The 13,204-nt window shown below is 45.4% G+C and overlaps 2 pseudogenes across 2 annotated transcripts; both read left to right on the forward strand.

Annotated features, from left to right (window-relative positions):
- The first annotated feature begins 1,214 nt into the window (after positions 1 to 1,214).
- Positions 1,215 to 3,977, forward strand: LOC309537583 (free fatty acid receptor 2 pseudogene; annotated as a pseudogene). The gene is made up of 2 exons (XR_014224514.1): positions 1,215 to 1,264; positions 2,801 to 3,977. The product of XR_014224514.1 is annotated as a free fatty acid receptor 2 pseudogene (transcript).
- Positions 3,978 to 11,899: 7,922 nt separating this feature from the next.
- On the forward strand, positions 11,900 to 12,934 carry LOC309537650 (free fatty acid receptor 2 pseudogene; annotated as a pseudogene). The gene has a single exon. The product of its transcript is annotated as a free fatty acid receptor 2 pseudogene (transcript).
- Positions 12,935 to 13,204: the final 270 nt, after the last annotated feature.

A 13,204-nucleotide genomic window follows, 5' to 3' on the forward strand; every position in this document is an offset into this window, starting at 1 on the left:
TCCGGCGGGAAGGTAAACGGCGTTTCCGTACGCTGCTCTGGTTTGCCAGAGGCGGCTTAGTTATGCTGGCCACATGACCCGGAAGCTGTACGCCAGCTCCCTCGGCCAATAAAGTGAGATGAGCACCGCAACCCCAGAGTCGGCCACAACTGGACCTAATGGTCAGGGGTCCCTTTACCTTTACAGGGCTAGGAATGGCACCCTCCAAACTCAATTATTTTGGAGAAGGATTAAAAACTGTTTGATTTCCACATGGATTTGTGCCTTTCCCTATGCAAGTCAATGGAGAGCTATCAATTGTATTTACACCCCACCCACCCTCACCCAAAATATCTATGGGAGAAGCTTGATCCCACACACCACCAATGACCTTGGGGAAATAGGAACATTGCTGGCAGGAGGGGCATTTATTCCACTCCAATCTTTCTTGGGAATCCATTCCCCACACAAACACCACCACCCAGCCCTTCATAATTCCTATTTTAATCACTCCAGCATGGTAAAGGCTTCAACCACTCTGGAGGACTGCCATGCCTACAAATTCCACTCACTTCTTTGAAAAGAAATGTTATAGCTGTTTTTAGATCTCCCATTGCAGTTGCATCTCGGAAGTCAAACAGAATCTGTTCCAGAATTCCATTCGACTTCTGAAACATTCGACTTCCAAAGCGCGGCTGGTGGAGTGAACCCTTACCGCTTTTAACCAGGGTTCATGTGCTTTGCTCATCCTTGGGGTCATTCAGAGCAGTCATTATGATGATGGAAAATCCTCTTGGACATATTGTACTCCTCAGGGCCTCATATTATACTGATTTCAGAACTGCAAACTCCTAAAGACTCAAAATACGCTGCAAGTAATACAGTAAAAACTTGGGAGTCTGCAAAAAAGAATGAGAGTCGAATATGGCCATTACCCATATACAGCAGTTAGCACTGATGAGCAAATTGCACCACCAAAAAACGAAACATTAATCAAGCTAAAACAAACCACAGAGCTCCAAACAAACTCTCTGGCCACCATCTAGCCGGAAATTGCTTGCTAGTGAGGGTTTTTTTCTTTATCAACTTTAAGGAGTAGGTTGATTCTCCATATCCTCCAAAATACCACAGACTTTCTTCCCCTGGACAGATGCTTCAGTGAATGTAAAAATCTAGTCTCTTTGGTTTTGCAATACAGGCTTCAGACTGTTAACTGAATCATCTCTGGAAAGAGCAGAGCATCATCTTGGCGAACAGACAGGGGTTCCTGAGTGGCAACGCAGGTGTAAGTGTTTCCTTCCTTTCTTTAACGCAACCAGAATTGGGTATACCTCTTTTCAAATTATTCACAAAATACAGTGGTACCTCGGGTTACAGATGCTTCAGGTTAGAGACCCTTCAGGTTACAAACTCCACTAACCCAGAAATCGTACCTCGGGTTAAGAACTTTTCCTCAGGATGAGAACAGTAATCACGGGCCGGCGGCGCAGCAGCAGTGGGAGGCCCCATTAGCTAAAGTGGTACCTCAGGTTAAGAACAGTTTCAGGTTAAGAACGGACCTCCAGAACGAATTAAGTTCTTAACCCGAGGTACCCTGGAGGGATGTCATTGGACTACAAATCCCATCGTCTCTTGGCCACTGTGAGAATATAATGCTGGCCCACTGGCTTGATTCAGCAGCCTCATCTTATCTTGTTTAGATCATTTGCCATGTTGGCTGGGATTGATGGGTATATAGCAGTCCAGCAGGCTCTGTAGAGCACTATATTGGGTACTCTTGCAGTAAACTGATGGTGGTGTCTTCACTCCTTCTCTGAAGGTTCCAGTTCTTCATCAAGTGTCAGCCTAGAGTGCTTCGCAAGGGGATCCTTGATATTGGATTCAGGGGTCTCTGCCTGCTCCTCTAGGTATTTGTCTTCTGATTCATCCTCTCAGGTTTCCGTGTCTGGCACTATCTCAGGGCTAAGAATGGCACCCTCCAAACACAATTATTTTGGAGAAGTATTTAAAACTTCCTGCAGCCAATTTGAAGGCGCAGAAGCCCCATCAGATGTTCAGCTTCCAAAAGAACATTCAAAAACTGGAACACTCACTTCCAATTTTTGATTGTTTTGGAGCCGGAACATTCGAATCCCAAGGAGTTCGGAAGCTGAGGGACAACTGTATAGTGAATGGGGAGGAGGCAGGACTCAAAGATACCATGGTGCTCCCAAACAGATCTGTTGGCTTCCTAGAATTCTGGATACAAGTCAAAATTCTGGATACAAGTCGTTACCAACTCAAGATAGAGATATATTGCCATCTCCATGTCTCTGGAAGGACAGGGTGCAGAAAGAGGTCGCGTCTATCTCATACATTTAAAGCACTCTAATTCTCCTAACTAGAGAAGAGATACGAGAGGGAGAAATGAAAAGTTTCACAATGATTATTGTTGTTTACTTTATGTTTATTTGAGGTATTCATATACTGCTCAATCATTAGCATTTCTAAATGGTGTACATAACAGTGTTTTGAGGTGCATATGTTTTAATTTTACTAATCCTAATTTTACTAAGGATAAATTTCAAATGGTAAATAGTGATGTTTTCATGCAAGTTCATCTACATTTTGTTTTCTAGTTTATATTTTGCTCTTTCTCGCTGTGCTGCTATGTCTAAGGACTGATGCTATAGAAATTATTCTGACTCAGAACATGCTGGAAGAAATGACCTCAGCCTCTGAGTGACACCAAGAGAGGCTGCAAGCATATTCTGCCCCCTGGTGATTTCTTTGAGGGATAGGAATCAGGCTTCCTGATATTTTAATATCCTTCCTTTTACAGCAGAATGGCCACAAAGCCTCTTATCCTCGCCATCTACATCGTCACCTTCCTGACTGGCCTCCCTTCCAACCTGCTGGCTGGCTACGCCTTCTTGAGGAAAGTGCGCCAGAAGGCAACTCCCATGGATGTCTTCTTGCTCAACTTGACCATCTCTGATCTTATCCTTCTGCTGATTTTGCCCTTCAAGATGGCAGAGGCCTCTTCAGATGTCCCCTGGCCTCTCCCTGCCTTCCTTTGCCCCCTCACCAACTTCTGTTTCTACAGCAGCATTTACAGCAGCACCCTCTTCCTTACAGGGGTCAGCATAGAGCGCTACCTGTGCGTCGCCTACCCCATCAAGTTCAAGTCGGAACGTAGACTGACCTATGTAATAGTGGCCAGTCTCTTCTTCTGGTTTCTGGCTTGTTTCCACTGCAGCATCATCTACACTGTCCAATACCACCCCGAGGCCCAACCCATGTCTCACAACTCCACGTGTTATGAGTCATTCTCCAATGGCCAGCTTAAAATCCTCCTCCCTGTCCGACTGCAACTCTGCATTCTCCTCTTCTTCCTCCCTTTCATCATCACTCTTTTCTGCTACATTAGGGTCATTCGCATCCTGACCTCCTTGCCCCACATCAAACCCCAGAGGAAGAAACGGGCCGTGGGCCTGGCAGTGGCCACTCTGCTCAATTTTGCTGTTTGCTTTGGGCCCTTTAACATCTCTCACCTCGTGGGCTACATTCAGTTCTGGAGCCCGGAATGGAGGTTGTATGGCTTCCTCCTCAGCTCTTTCAACAGCACTTTGGACCCTGTCATCTTCTACTTCTCCTCCACTGCCATCCAACAAACCTTTGCTCACTTCTGGCAGGCAACGCACTGCAAGCTGCTGACTCTTGCATCCTGGTGGTCTTTGCCTTGCTGCAGGACTGCTGGAGAACCCGACAAAGAAGCAGGAGAAGGTGGTATATCGACATCTGGTGAACTGGCAGGGGCTGACATCCCTATGGAAGCCTCCTTTGTCCAAACTGCAAGGGCCTGTGAGATCAGAGCCTTGAGCCCTCAGCAAGTACAAGTGCTTCGCACAGGTCTACTAGGCTACACAGAAGCCATCCTACATTGCCCAGAGCTGCAAGAGTATAAAGAACAGAACAGCGCAGATACAAATCTTCCAGATGGGTCAGATCTTTCCTAAATGGGAACTTTAACCTGAAATCTTGACATTTGAAATCTAACACCTTGGGAGGTTGCTGTGGTCCAGATCATCTTCACTAGCATCAAAGATGTGATCGTGTAAGTGGGTGGCAGGACAAGCCCCACACGCTTTGCTGCCTCCTTCCAAATCCACATACAGAAGGCAGTTGGTCTGGCGTTTGGAGCTTACCTCAAGACTGGCAACAGGCAGAGTCTTCCACAACATCTGGGGGTGAAAGGGTAACTTAGAGCAGGCCATATATGGCACTCAGCTCTCTCCACCAACAGTTTGGCACAGCTCCCTACCACCCAGGATTTGTCATTTGATGTAGCTGCCTCAAGTCCAACCCTTGCCTGTGGTTTTTCATACTTTACAACTTCAAACGACCTCTTTCCATGCCAGTTTGCTTGTCAAATTTATTTCCTCTCTTGAACATCAACTTCCTCCTGATCACACTTGGAAATGCTGATTTTAACTTACGTTTGCATAAGGAAATACACACACAAATTAGAAAGTTAATAGAGGTGTATTAAAATAAATACATTGAAGGAGTAATAGTTAACCACCACCACCACAACACTGGAGTGTATATGATAGAGGACAACATGGGTGAGGGGGGGAAATAAAAAAGGAAGGGGGAACACAGAAGAACAGTCCAAGTATTTTGGGGTCCTCTGGCAAACAACCCAACACTCTTTGGAGTAGGCCCTTGGGGGTGGGGTTGGCAGCAGTGAACACATTACATTTTACAGACATTTGTCCACCATGACTGATTTTGGGGGGAGGGGATCATGATAAGTTTCCCCGAAGTCCCAGGTTTCTTTAGACCACAGTTCCACATCCTTCTTACTAATGCATTTTCCCTGTGACCTATGTCATAACTCGGCTCTCAAAGAGATAAAGAGGATCTGCAACCTCTCTATCTCATCTATGCCTAGTTTAGATGAAGTTCAAGATGAAGCTCTTAAAGCTGAAGTCTTGCAACACAGAAGATGTCTGATATGCATCCATCGTTTGGAAACACCACTCCAGTACAGGAACGATCGAATTTGCAGACTCTCTTATAGTGCAAACACTTGGGTTTTTATCAGATTTCCCATTTCCTCAGCCTTCTGAAAACTTTCTGAATCTAATCGACAACAGGTAGTTCCACATGTCAGGAAGGATCAACTAATTTAAGTGCTGCCCGCCATCCCTGCAACGTGGTCCACCGCAGACTCAATAAATCTCCTTTTTCTAATACCTGTCTACAACTGCAGAAACAGTGACATTTATCAAAGATCTGGTAGGTCACTGTCCATGGTTGTGATTGGCTTGATGGGTCTATGGGGTCTGCAGGCCAGGCCAAAATTAAAAGGAGCCAATTGCATTGGTGGGCTAATAAAATAGATATGACTTGAAGGGACACAAGCACCACAGGTGATCATTACTTATTGAAGTAGGGATGTATTTGCTGATACTGGCAGGACGTTAGATCTTAGATCACGGCTGAGCAGGAGCATAGCTGGAACAACATCAGGTATAACCAGAGCAATGTAATATGTCTAAGTGCCAATTTTTCATATAATGATGCACCACGTCCCATCCTATGCCTTTCTGAAGATAGTAACCAATCACAGTGCTTCCTAGTAACTAGGACAAACAGGGTCAGAAAATACAGACACTGGCTTGGAAGAAAACCATTTGCAAGGACCACAAGTCAGGATATCTCTGTTATGGTCCAGCAAAAAGGAATGGGAGGAACTTCACTCTGAGGAACAGGCTGCTCTGAGTCTGATAGATCTGACCCAGGCAAAAGCTAACATGTTTCATCAAATCTACAGAAACTCAGAGTGTGTAATGTTTATAAACTATGGTCTAGGTATCAGATCATAAGATATCACTTGTGCTATGCTGTAAAAAAATAAAAAGTGTGTGTGTGTGTGTGTTCTGCAACATTGAAGGGGTGGGGAAAGAAATGTACAGTGGTACCTCGGGTTAAGAACTTAATTTGTTCTACAGGTCCGTTCTTAACCTCAAACTGTTCTTAACCTGAGGTAGCACTTTAGCTAATGGGGCCTCCCGCTGCTACTGCGCCGCCACCACGCAATTTCTATTCTCATCCTGAAGCAAAGTTCTGAACCTGAGGTACTATTTCAGGGTTAACGGAGTCTGTAACCTGAAGCATCTGTAACCTGAAGCGTCTGTAACCCCAGGTACCACTGTATTTGAAAATAAGCAAATAGGAGAAAACATTTCAGTGAAATTGTCATAGGTGGAGCTCACATTACTTTTGAACCAGACAAAGGGATTGAGAGTCTTTTATTTCATTTTACAAAAACAGTATCTCCAAGGGTCTGAATTCTGTGTAATTCCCAAGTGCCCACGCTTCCTGAAAACCCCATAGCATCATCTGTTAGGCTTTTCTGTAAACTCAGGTAAAGGTATTAGATCCAGTCATGACCGACTCTGGGGTTGCGGCTCTCATCTCGCTTTATTGGTCGAGGGAGCCGGCGTACAGCTTCCGGGTCATGTGGCCAGCAGGACTAAGCCGCTTCTGGTGAACCAGAGCAGTGCACGGAAACACCGTTCCCACTGGAGCGGTTGTTAGGATATTTCCGTTCCACCTTAAAAGGGAGCAGGCTTTGTAAGTCACAGAGTCTACGCATGTCCTGTTCACAGGATGTTTTTGTTCTGCTGTTGTTTCTTTCGTTTTTGCCAGACAGTCAGAGACGCTGACTGAGAATGGACGTGTTTTCTTTTGTTCTGTTCATGTTCTAAATAAAGTCTGTAAATATGCTCTTCTGCTCTTCTGCGGTGCAAGCTTTTGACTGTGCTTTCTGCTGAAAGAGGGTGCACCAGCCTAGGAATGTGGCTAGGAATTTCCAAAGGCTTTGTGCCCCTAACTGTTGGATCTGCGTGACTACGGGAGATTGATGGACGTCCGACACCCGGCTTGGGGCCATGATGGACTATATCTCCCTGGCAGTTTCCCAACAACAAGGTTTCGGGCCCAGATTCAAAGCACCTACAGGAGAGTAAATGCTGCAACAGACTGCGTTTGAGGTATGTTGGGGGGAAAGCGAAAGGAAGGGACGCTTTTCTGTTTTACCTCGGCAAGGAGCCTTTGATCTCCGGCAAGGCTTAATTGGCCTGGGAGCTGCACCAAAAAGGCTTCGTGATTAATGGCTGCCAAGATAAGGAGTCTCTCAAGTTAAAAAAGACTCATGGCTAATGCCAAAAGCTGGAATGGAGTTTTTCCAAGCTTATGGAAATGCTGAATGCCCTAAGTTGGATGGGCAGAATTATGAAACCTGGGCAAAATGGTGTGAATCTTTGCTGCGTCAGTTTGGGGTGTGGCATGCTGTTTTTGAGGCCCCCCCAGTTCCTCTGACAGAGAGATGGAAATCAGCTGATTCTAAAACGATAGACGTAATAGTCTTATCCGTATCTCTTGAGGAAATTAAGACGCTGGCTGGCAACACCACTGCACGTGGAATGTGGACTGCTTTGATGAAAGCTCACAAGCCAATAATCCCAGCCCAGAGTTTGACTGCATCAGAGGTCCTAGCTGTTTCCCAGAATGCGAGTGAATGCAGGGATGCTGAGGGCACCAGTTGCAAGCTGCAGGGGGAGCTGACCGTCACGTCATCCCAGGCAGCATTCCAGCCTCCAGGGGGAGCCAAGGAGTCGGCAGCTGAGAGCTCTGGTTCTCGTGAGAACCAAGGCCATCGCCTTTGCAGAGGCCGGAAAAGCAAAGGTAAACACAGTCAGCCGCCTGCAGATGGCCAGGAGCAGAGGGAGGGTGAAGAGTCCGCGCCAGGGAAAAACAAAGCGTTGTTTGCTGGCACAGCTTCACCAAAGGCTAAAGGCACGCCTGCTGACCAGAAGCAGGGGGGCAAGCTGCAAAAGCCCACACCGCTGCAAAACAAGGGTTTGCTTGCTGTAAAGACTGCTCCAACAGCCAAAGGCAGGTTTATTGTTGATTCAGGTGCGAGTCGCCACGTTTCGAAGGATCGGCATCTCTTTATCTCCTTCAAGCCTCAGGAAGGTGAGATCCACCTGGCTGATGGAAGGACGTTGCAAATTGCAGGAGAAGGGACTGTGAAACTTGCAAGTCTGCACACTACCATCAGTAATGTACTATATGTTCCAGGCGCTGCAAGCAACTTGTTGAGCGTTCCACAGCTTACTGGGCGTGGTTTTCAGATTTCCTTCAAGAGGAGCGTCTGTGTCATCAGTAAAGGCAAAGAGGACTATTTGCATGCAAAGTTTATGGATGGTTTGTTCCATATAACTTATGAGGACACTGCTGTTGTATCTAATGCTGATTCTTGTTGTGTTGCACAAACTAACAAAGTTCTTCATGCAGGTTGCATTCACGATGCGCATCAACGGTTTGGTCACCTCTCTTGGAAGGCACTGGCCAAGATGCCAGAGGTGGTTGAGGGTTTGAACATCAAACCCTGTAAATTTCACATGAAATGTGTATCTTGTGCAGAGAACAAGGTGAAGGTTGCTCCAAAAGGCAAGGAGTCTAGCAGGCAGGCTTCCAAACCCTACCAGCTAGTGCATGCGGACCTGGTTGGACCACTAGCGCCCTCTTTAGGAGGAGCAAGGTACTTTATGATTCTGATTGATTCCTTTTCCAGGTACATTCATGTGTATTTGCTCGAACAGAAATCGCAAGCGTTTCCGAAGTTTAAGGCATTCTGTGCTTGGTTGGAGAATGTGCACGGTAAACGTATTTCTTGTTTGTTTACTGATCGGGGCGGGGAGTTCACTTCTCAGCAGTTTGAAGCTTTCCTGACTGAGAAGGGAATCCAGCATGACATGTCAACGCCCAGATCGCCATGGATGAATGGTCTTGCGGAGAGAGCAAATCAAACATTGCTGCAAGAAATCAAAACCTTGTTGCATGATGCCAATCTCCCTGATAAGTTTTGGGGGGAAGCTTTGGGGAATTTGGTTTATTCTTTTAATCGCAGATTGTCATCACCCATTGGCTGTACCCCCTATGAGAAGATGTTTGGCAAGAAGCCCAACATCAAGCACATGAAAATCTTTGGTTCGGACATGTGGGTACGCACACAACAAACCAACAAGCTTGGGAAGCGTGGGGCACATGGTTTGTTCATGGGGTACGAAAAAGGTGCATACAGGGTATGGATGACTGACTCTAAATCCATAAAGTTCACAAGGAGTGTTGAGTACAATCCTAAATGGGGGGAAAATGTGGGAATTTTCCAGTGTTACCCTTAAAAGGGAGCAGGCTTTGTAAGTCACAGAGTCTGCGCATGTCCTGTTCACAGGATGTTTTTGTTCTGCTGTTGTTCCTTTCGTTTTTGCCAGACAGTCAGAGACGCTGACTGAGAATGGACGTGTTTTCTTTTGTTCTGTTCATGTTCTAAATAAAGTCTGTAAATATGCTCTTCTGCTCTTCTGCGGTGCAAGCTTTTGACTGTGCTTTCTGCTGAAAGAGGGTGCACCAGCCTAGGAATGTGGCTAGGAATTTCCAAAGGCTTTGTGCCCCTAACTGTTGGATCTGCGTGACTACGGGAGATTGATGGACGTCCGACACCCGGCTTGGGGCCATGATGGACTATATCTCCCTGGCAGTTTCCCAACAGCGGTACCTATTTATCGAACCGCTGACCTTCTGATCGGCAAGCCCTAGGCTCTGTGGTTTAACCCACAAAAACAAGATCAGTGAGTGCAGCAGTCTCTGGAACTTGGTAGCCATCCTACGCACTCTCAGTTGAAACCCACCATGAGGTAGTTCCTTCCATGGTGTGTTTGTGTGTTGTTGTTTTTCATATCAGGAAGAGCGGGTAAGGAGAAAGATTGCAGAGCACTGGGGAGATGCTTAATAGAAATAAAGGCACATACACATGTAGCATCCTTGGGCACCTTGCAACAATAAGGTAAGATCAATCCCACAATTATAAAGAAAATAAGGCAGAGAACAGATAAACACTGGCCAGGCTTGTGCCCTGGGGAGACCACTCTGGGCTGCTAACACAGCATTTTGATTTCAACCCCCCCCCCCCCCCCGGGAACACTCCATGTATCTCAAGACAGACGGATACCAACAACAAGGCTGAATATGTTATAATAATAATTCTCCCTATGTGGTGCTCTTTTGGCCTTAATTAAGTTCTTATTGTTGTTGCTCTTTTTTACCTTAATTGTCACATTATTTTCCCCTATAAATGCTTTCCTTTTTAGGTGAGGGTTTACCCACATGGGGACCTTTGAGGGAGTTTATAGTTCCTATATCCACTAGCCCACTGTCATTCCTAGTTTTCTTATGCAGTTCAATTAATGTGGGTAGCAGTCAGTGTCAGATTTACATATAAGCTACACAAGCTATAGCTTAGGGGCCCACTCTCTTGGGGGCCCCCAAATAAATTAAAGGGGGGACTGGATGTACATTTCCAAAATATAAGATTAAAAAAACAAATAAAATAAAACCTACATACAGCAACAGTATTTTGTGTTGCACGACTGTGCAATTAATACAGTAAAAACTTTGGAGTCTGCAGAAAAGAATATGAGTCGAATATGCCCATTACCCATATACAGAAGTTAGCACTGGTGAGCAAATTGCACCACCAAAAAAAGAAACATTAATCAAGCTAAAACAAACCACAGAGCTCAAAACAAACTCTCTGGCCACCATCTAGCCGGAAATTGCTTGCTAGTGAGGGTTTTTTTCTTTATCAACTTTAAGGAGTAGGTTGATTCTCCATATCCTCCAAAATACCACAGACTTTCTTCCCCTGGACAGATGTTTCAGTGAATGTAAAAATCTGGTCTCTTTGGTTTTGCAATACAGGCTTCAGACTGATCACTGGATTATCTCTGGAAAGTGCTTTATCGTTTCCTTGGCAATCAAACAGAGGGGTTCCTGAGTGACAACAAAGGTAAGTGTTTCCTTCCTTTCTTTAATGCAGCCAGAATTGGGTATACCTCTTTTAAAATTATTCACAAAATACATACTATGGATGGATGTCATTGGACTACAAATCCCATCGTCTCTTGGCCACTGTGAGAATATAATGCTGGCCCACTGGCTTGATTCAGCGGCCTCGTCTTATCTTGTTCAGATCATTGGCCATGTTTGCTGGGATTGATGGGTATATAGCAGTCCAGCAGGCTCTGTAGAGCACCACGTTGGGTACTCTTGCAGTAAACTAAGGAGTCACAATCAAGTTCTTTAATGGGAATTAGCTTATACTTCTGAAAACTTGAAAGTTTTTAAAAAAGAGAAACTGCCCAGAACTTGTTGGGCAGGATTTATACCTTTTCTGAACAATGCTGTCAAATGAAGGAAGAACCTGAGAAGACACATGCTGGGATAGACCAAATATTTGTCTTATTTAACATCTTATTTCTCACAGAGGACAAGCAGAGAATAGTTCCATGATGCCACTATACACGGCAGCTAGTATTCAAAATATGTATGGTGCCATGGATATTGGAGGTCCTAGATACTGCTCATGATTAACAGACCTCTATTTCCATCTCCTCCATTTGTTTTTCTAAGCGCTAGCTTCCATTCGTATCATGCAAGGTAGTTCTCAGATTACATTTGGCACATATCTGAAATTCGGCAGTATTAGGAACTCAAGTTCAAATACATCAGACATTTATAAGATTCAGGTTTGATGTTCGATTGTGAAAGTTAATCAAAGACAACTTAAATCCTTCAGCTTACTTCTTAATTTGAAGACAACAATTTTGTGTGCCAACTTCCATTCCTAAATCAAACTTGATGGGCAGGATATAAAGCACTACATGATTAAGGTGGCTGTGGGCAGACCAAGACTGGTGGTGCAATACCCCATTCACCTTAATTGACCAGCCTCCTCTGCTCACACTGGCATACAGTACCTGGTAGGGACTTACCATCTCTCCCTTTTGTTACAGAGTCCGAGAAGATGGCACATAAGGGTGTGGTCCTTGCTTTCTACATCTTCACCTTTCTGACTGGTCTCCCTTCCAATCTCCTGGCCTGCTACACGTTCTTCAGAAAAGTGTCTCAGAAGCCTGTCCCTATAGACATCCTCCTGCTCAACTTGACCGTGTCTGATATCACCCTTTTGCTTTTCCTTCCCTTCAAGATGGCAGAAGCCACCTGGGACATGACTTGGCATCTCCCTGTCTTCCTTTGCCCCCTCACCAACTTCTGTTTCTACAGCAGCATCTACATCAGCACCCTTTTTCTGATGGGGGTCAGCGTGGAGCGCTACCTGTGTGTCCTCTACCCTGTCAAGTACAAGTTGAATCGCAGGCCAATTTATGCAATAGCGGCCAGCCTCTTCTTCTGGTTGTTGGCCTATTCCCACTGCAGTATTGTCTACATTGTCCAAAACCGCAACACCACCATGCTGACTTCTGACAAAAACTTCTCATGCTATGAGAAGTTCTCCTCCAGCCAGCTCCAAATCCTCCTTCCGGTCCGGCTGGAAATCAGCCTTCTCCTCTTCTGGCTACCTTTTGCCATCACCCTATTTTGCTATATCAATGTTATCCGCATCCTGGCCTCCCTGCCCAACATCCCATCCCATAAAAAGAAACGAGCCATGGGCCTGGCTCTGGTGACTCTGCTCAATTTCACCATCTGCTTCGCTCCCTACAATACATCCCATATTGTTGGCTTCATTCGGAAGGAAAGCCCTTCCTGGAGAGTGGATGCTTTCCTCCTCAGTGCCCTCAACACCACTTTGGACCCGGTTCTCTTTTTCTTCTCCTTTGCTGACATACGGCGGACTTTTTCTAGTTGCTGGGTTGGTATGTCCAAGAGTCTCTGGACCATGGTGTCACCCTGCTGCTCTCCTTGCTGTAAAGTTCCTGGAGATGATGGTGGTGGTGAAGAAGGTCAAACTGTTGCAAATCTCCCAAGTGAATTGGCACAAGCCAGGGATTCTACTTTTTGTACCAGCCGGCAGAGGTCAGGGATATCTGAGCACTGAGAACATACTGAAAGATGTTCCCTGCACATAACAAGACATGTGACTCTAAAACATGCCAGCTGAAATGAACCTTTACGCACCTTCAAAAGTTTCAAATAGCCCCAAGCAGAATTTGACTTTGAAACAATGAATTCAAGCATTCCAAGCTTGCATTTTGAAAGAGAAATTATTGCCCCAACATTCTCAAACTCCTTGGATCTTCCAGATTGTTTGTCCATTTGTCTCTGCAGTTATCAACTATGAGATCACATCAGCCAGATGCTTCCAGAC

This window comes from Podarcis vaucheri, assembly GCF_965113315.1.
Source record: "Podarcis vaucheri genome assembly, chromosome: 7".
Taxonomy (NCBI): Eukaryota; Metazoa; Chordata; class Lepidosauria; order Squamata; family Lacertidae; genus Podarcis; species Podarcis vaucheri.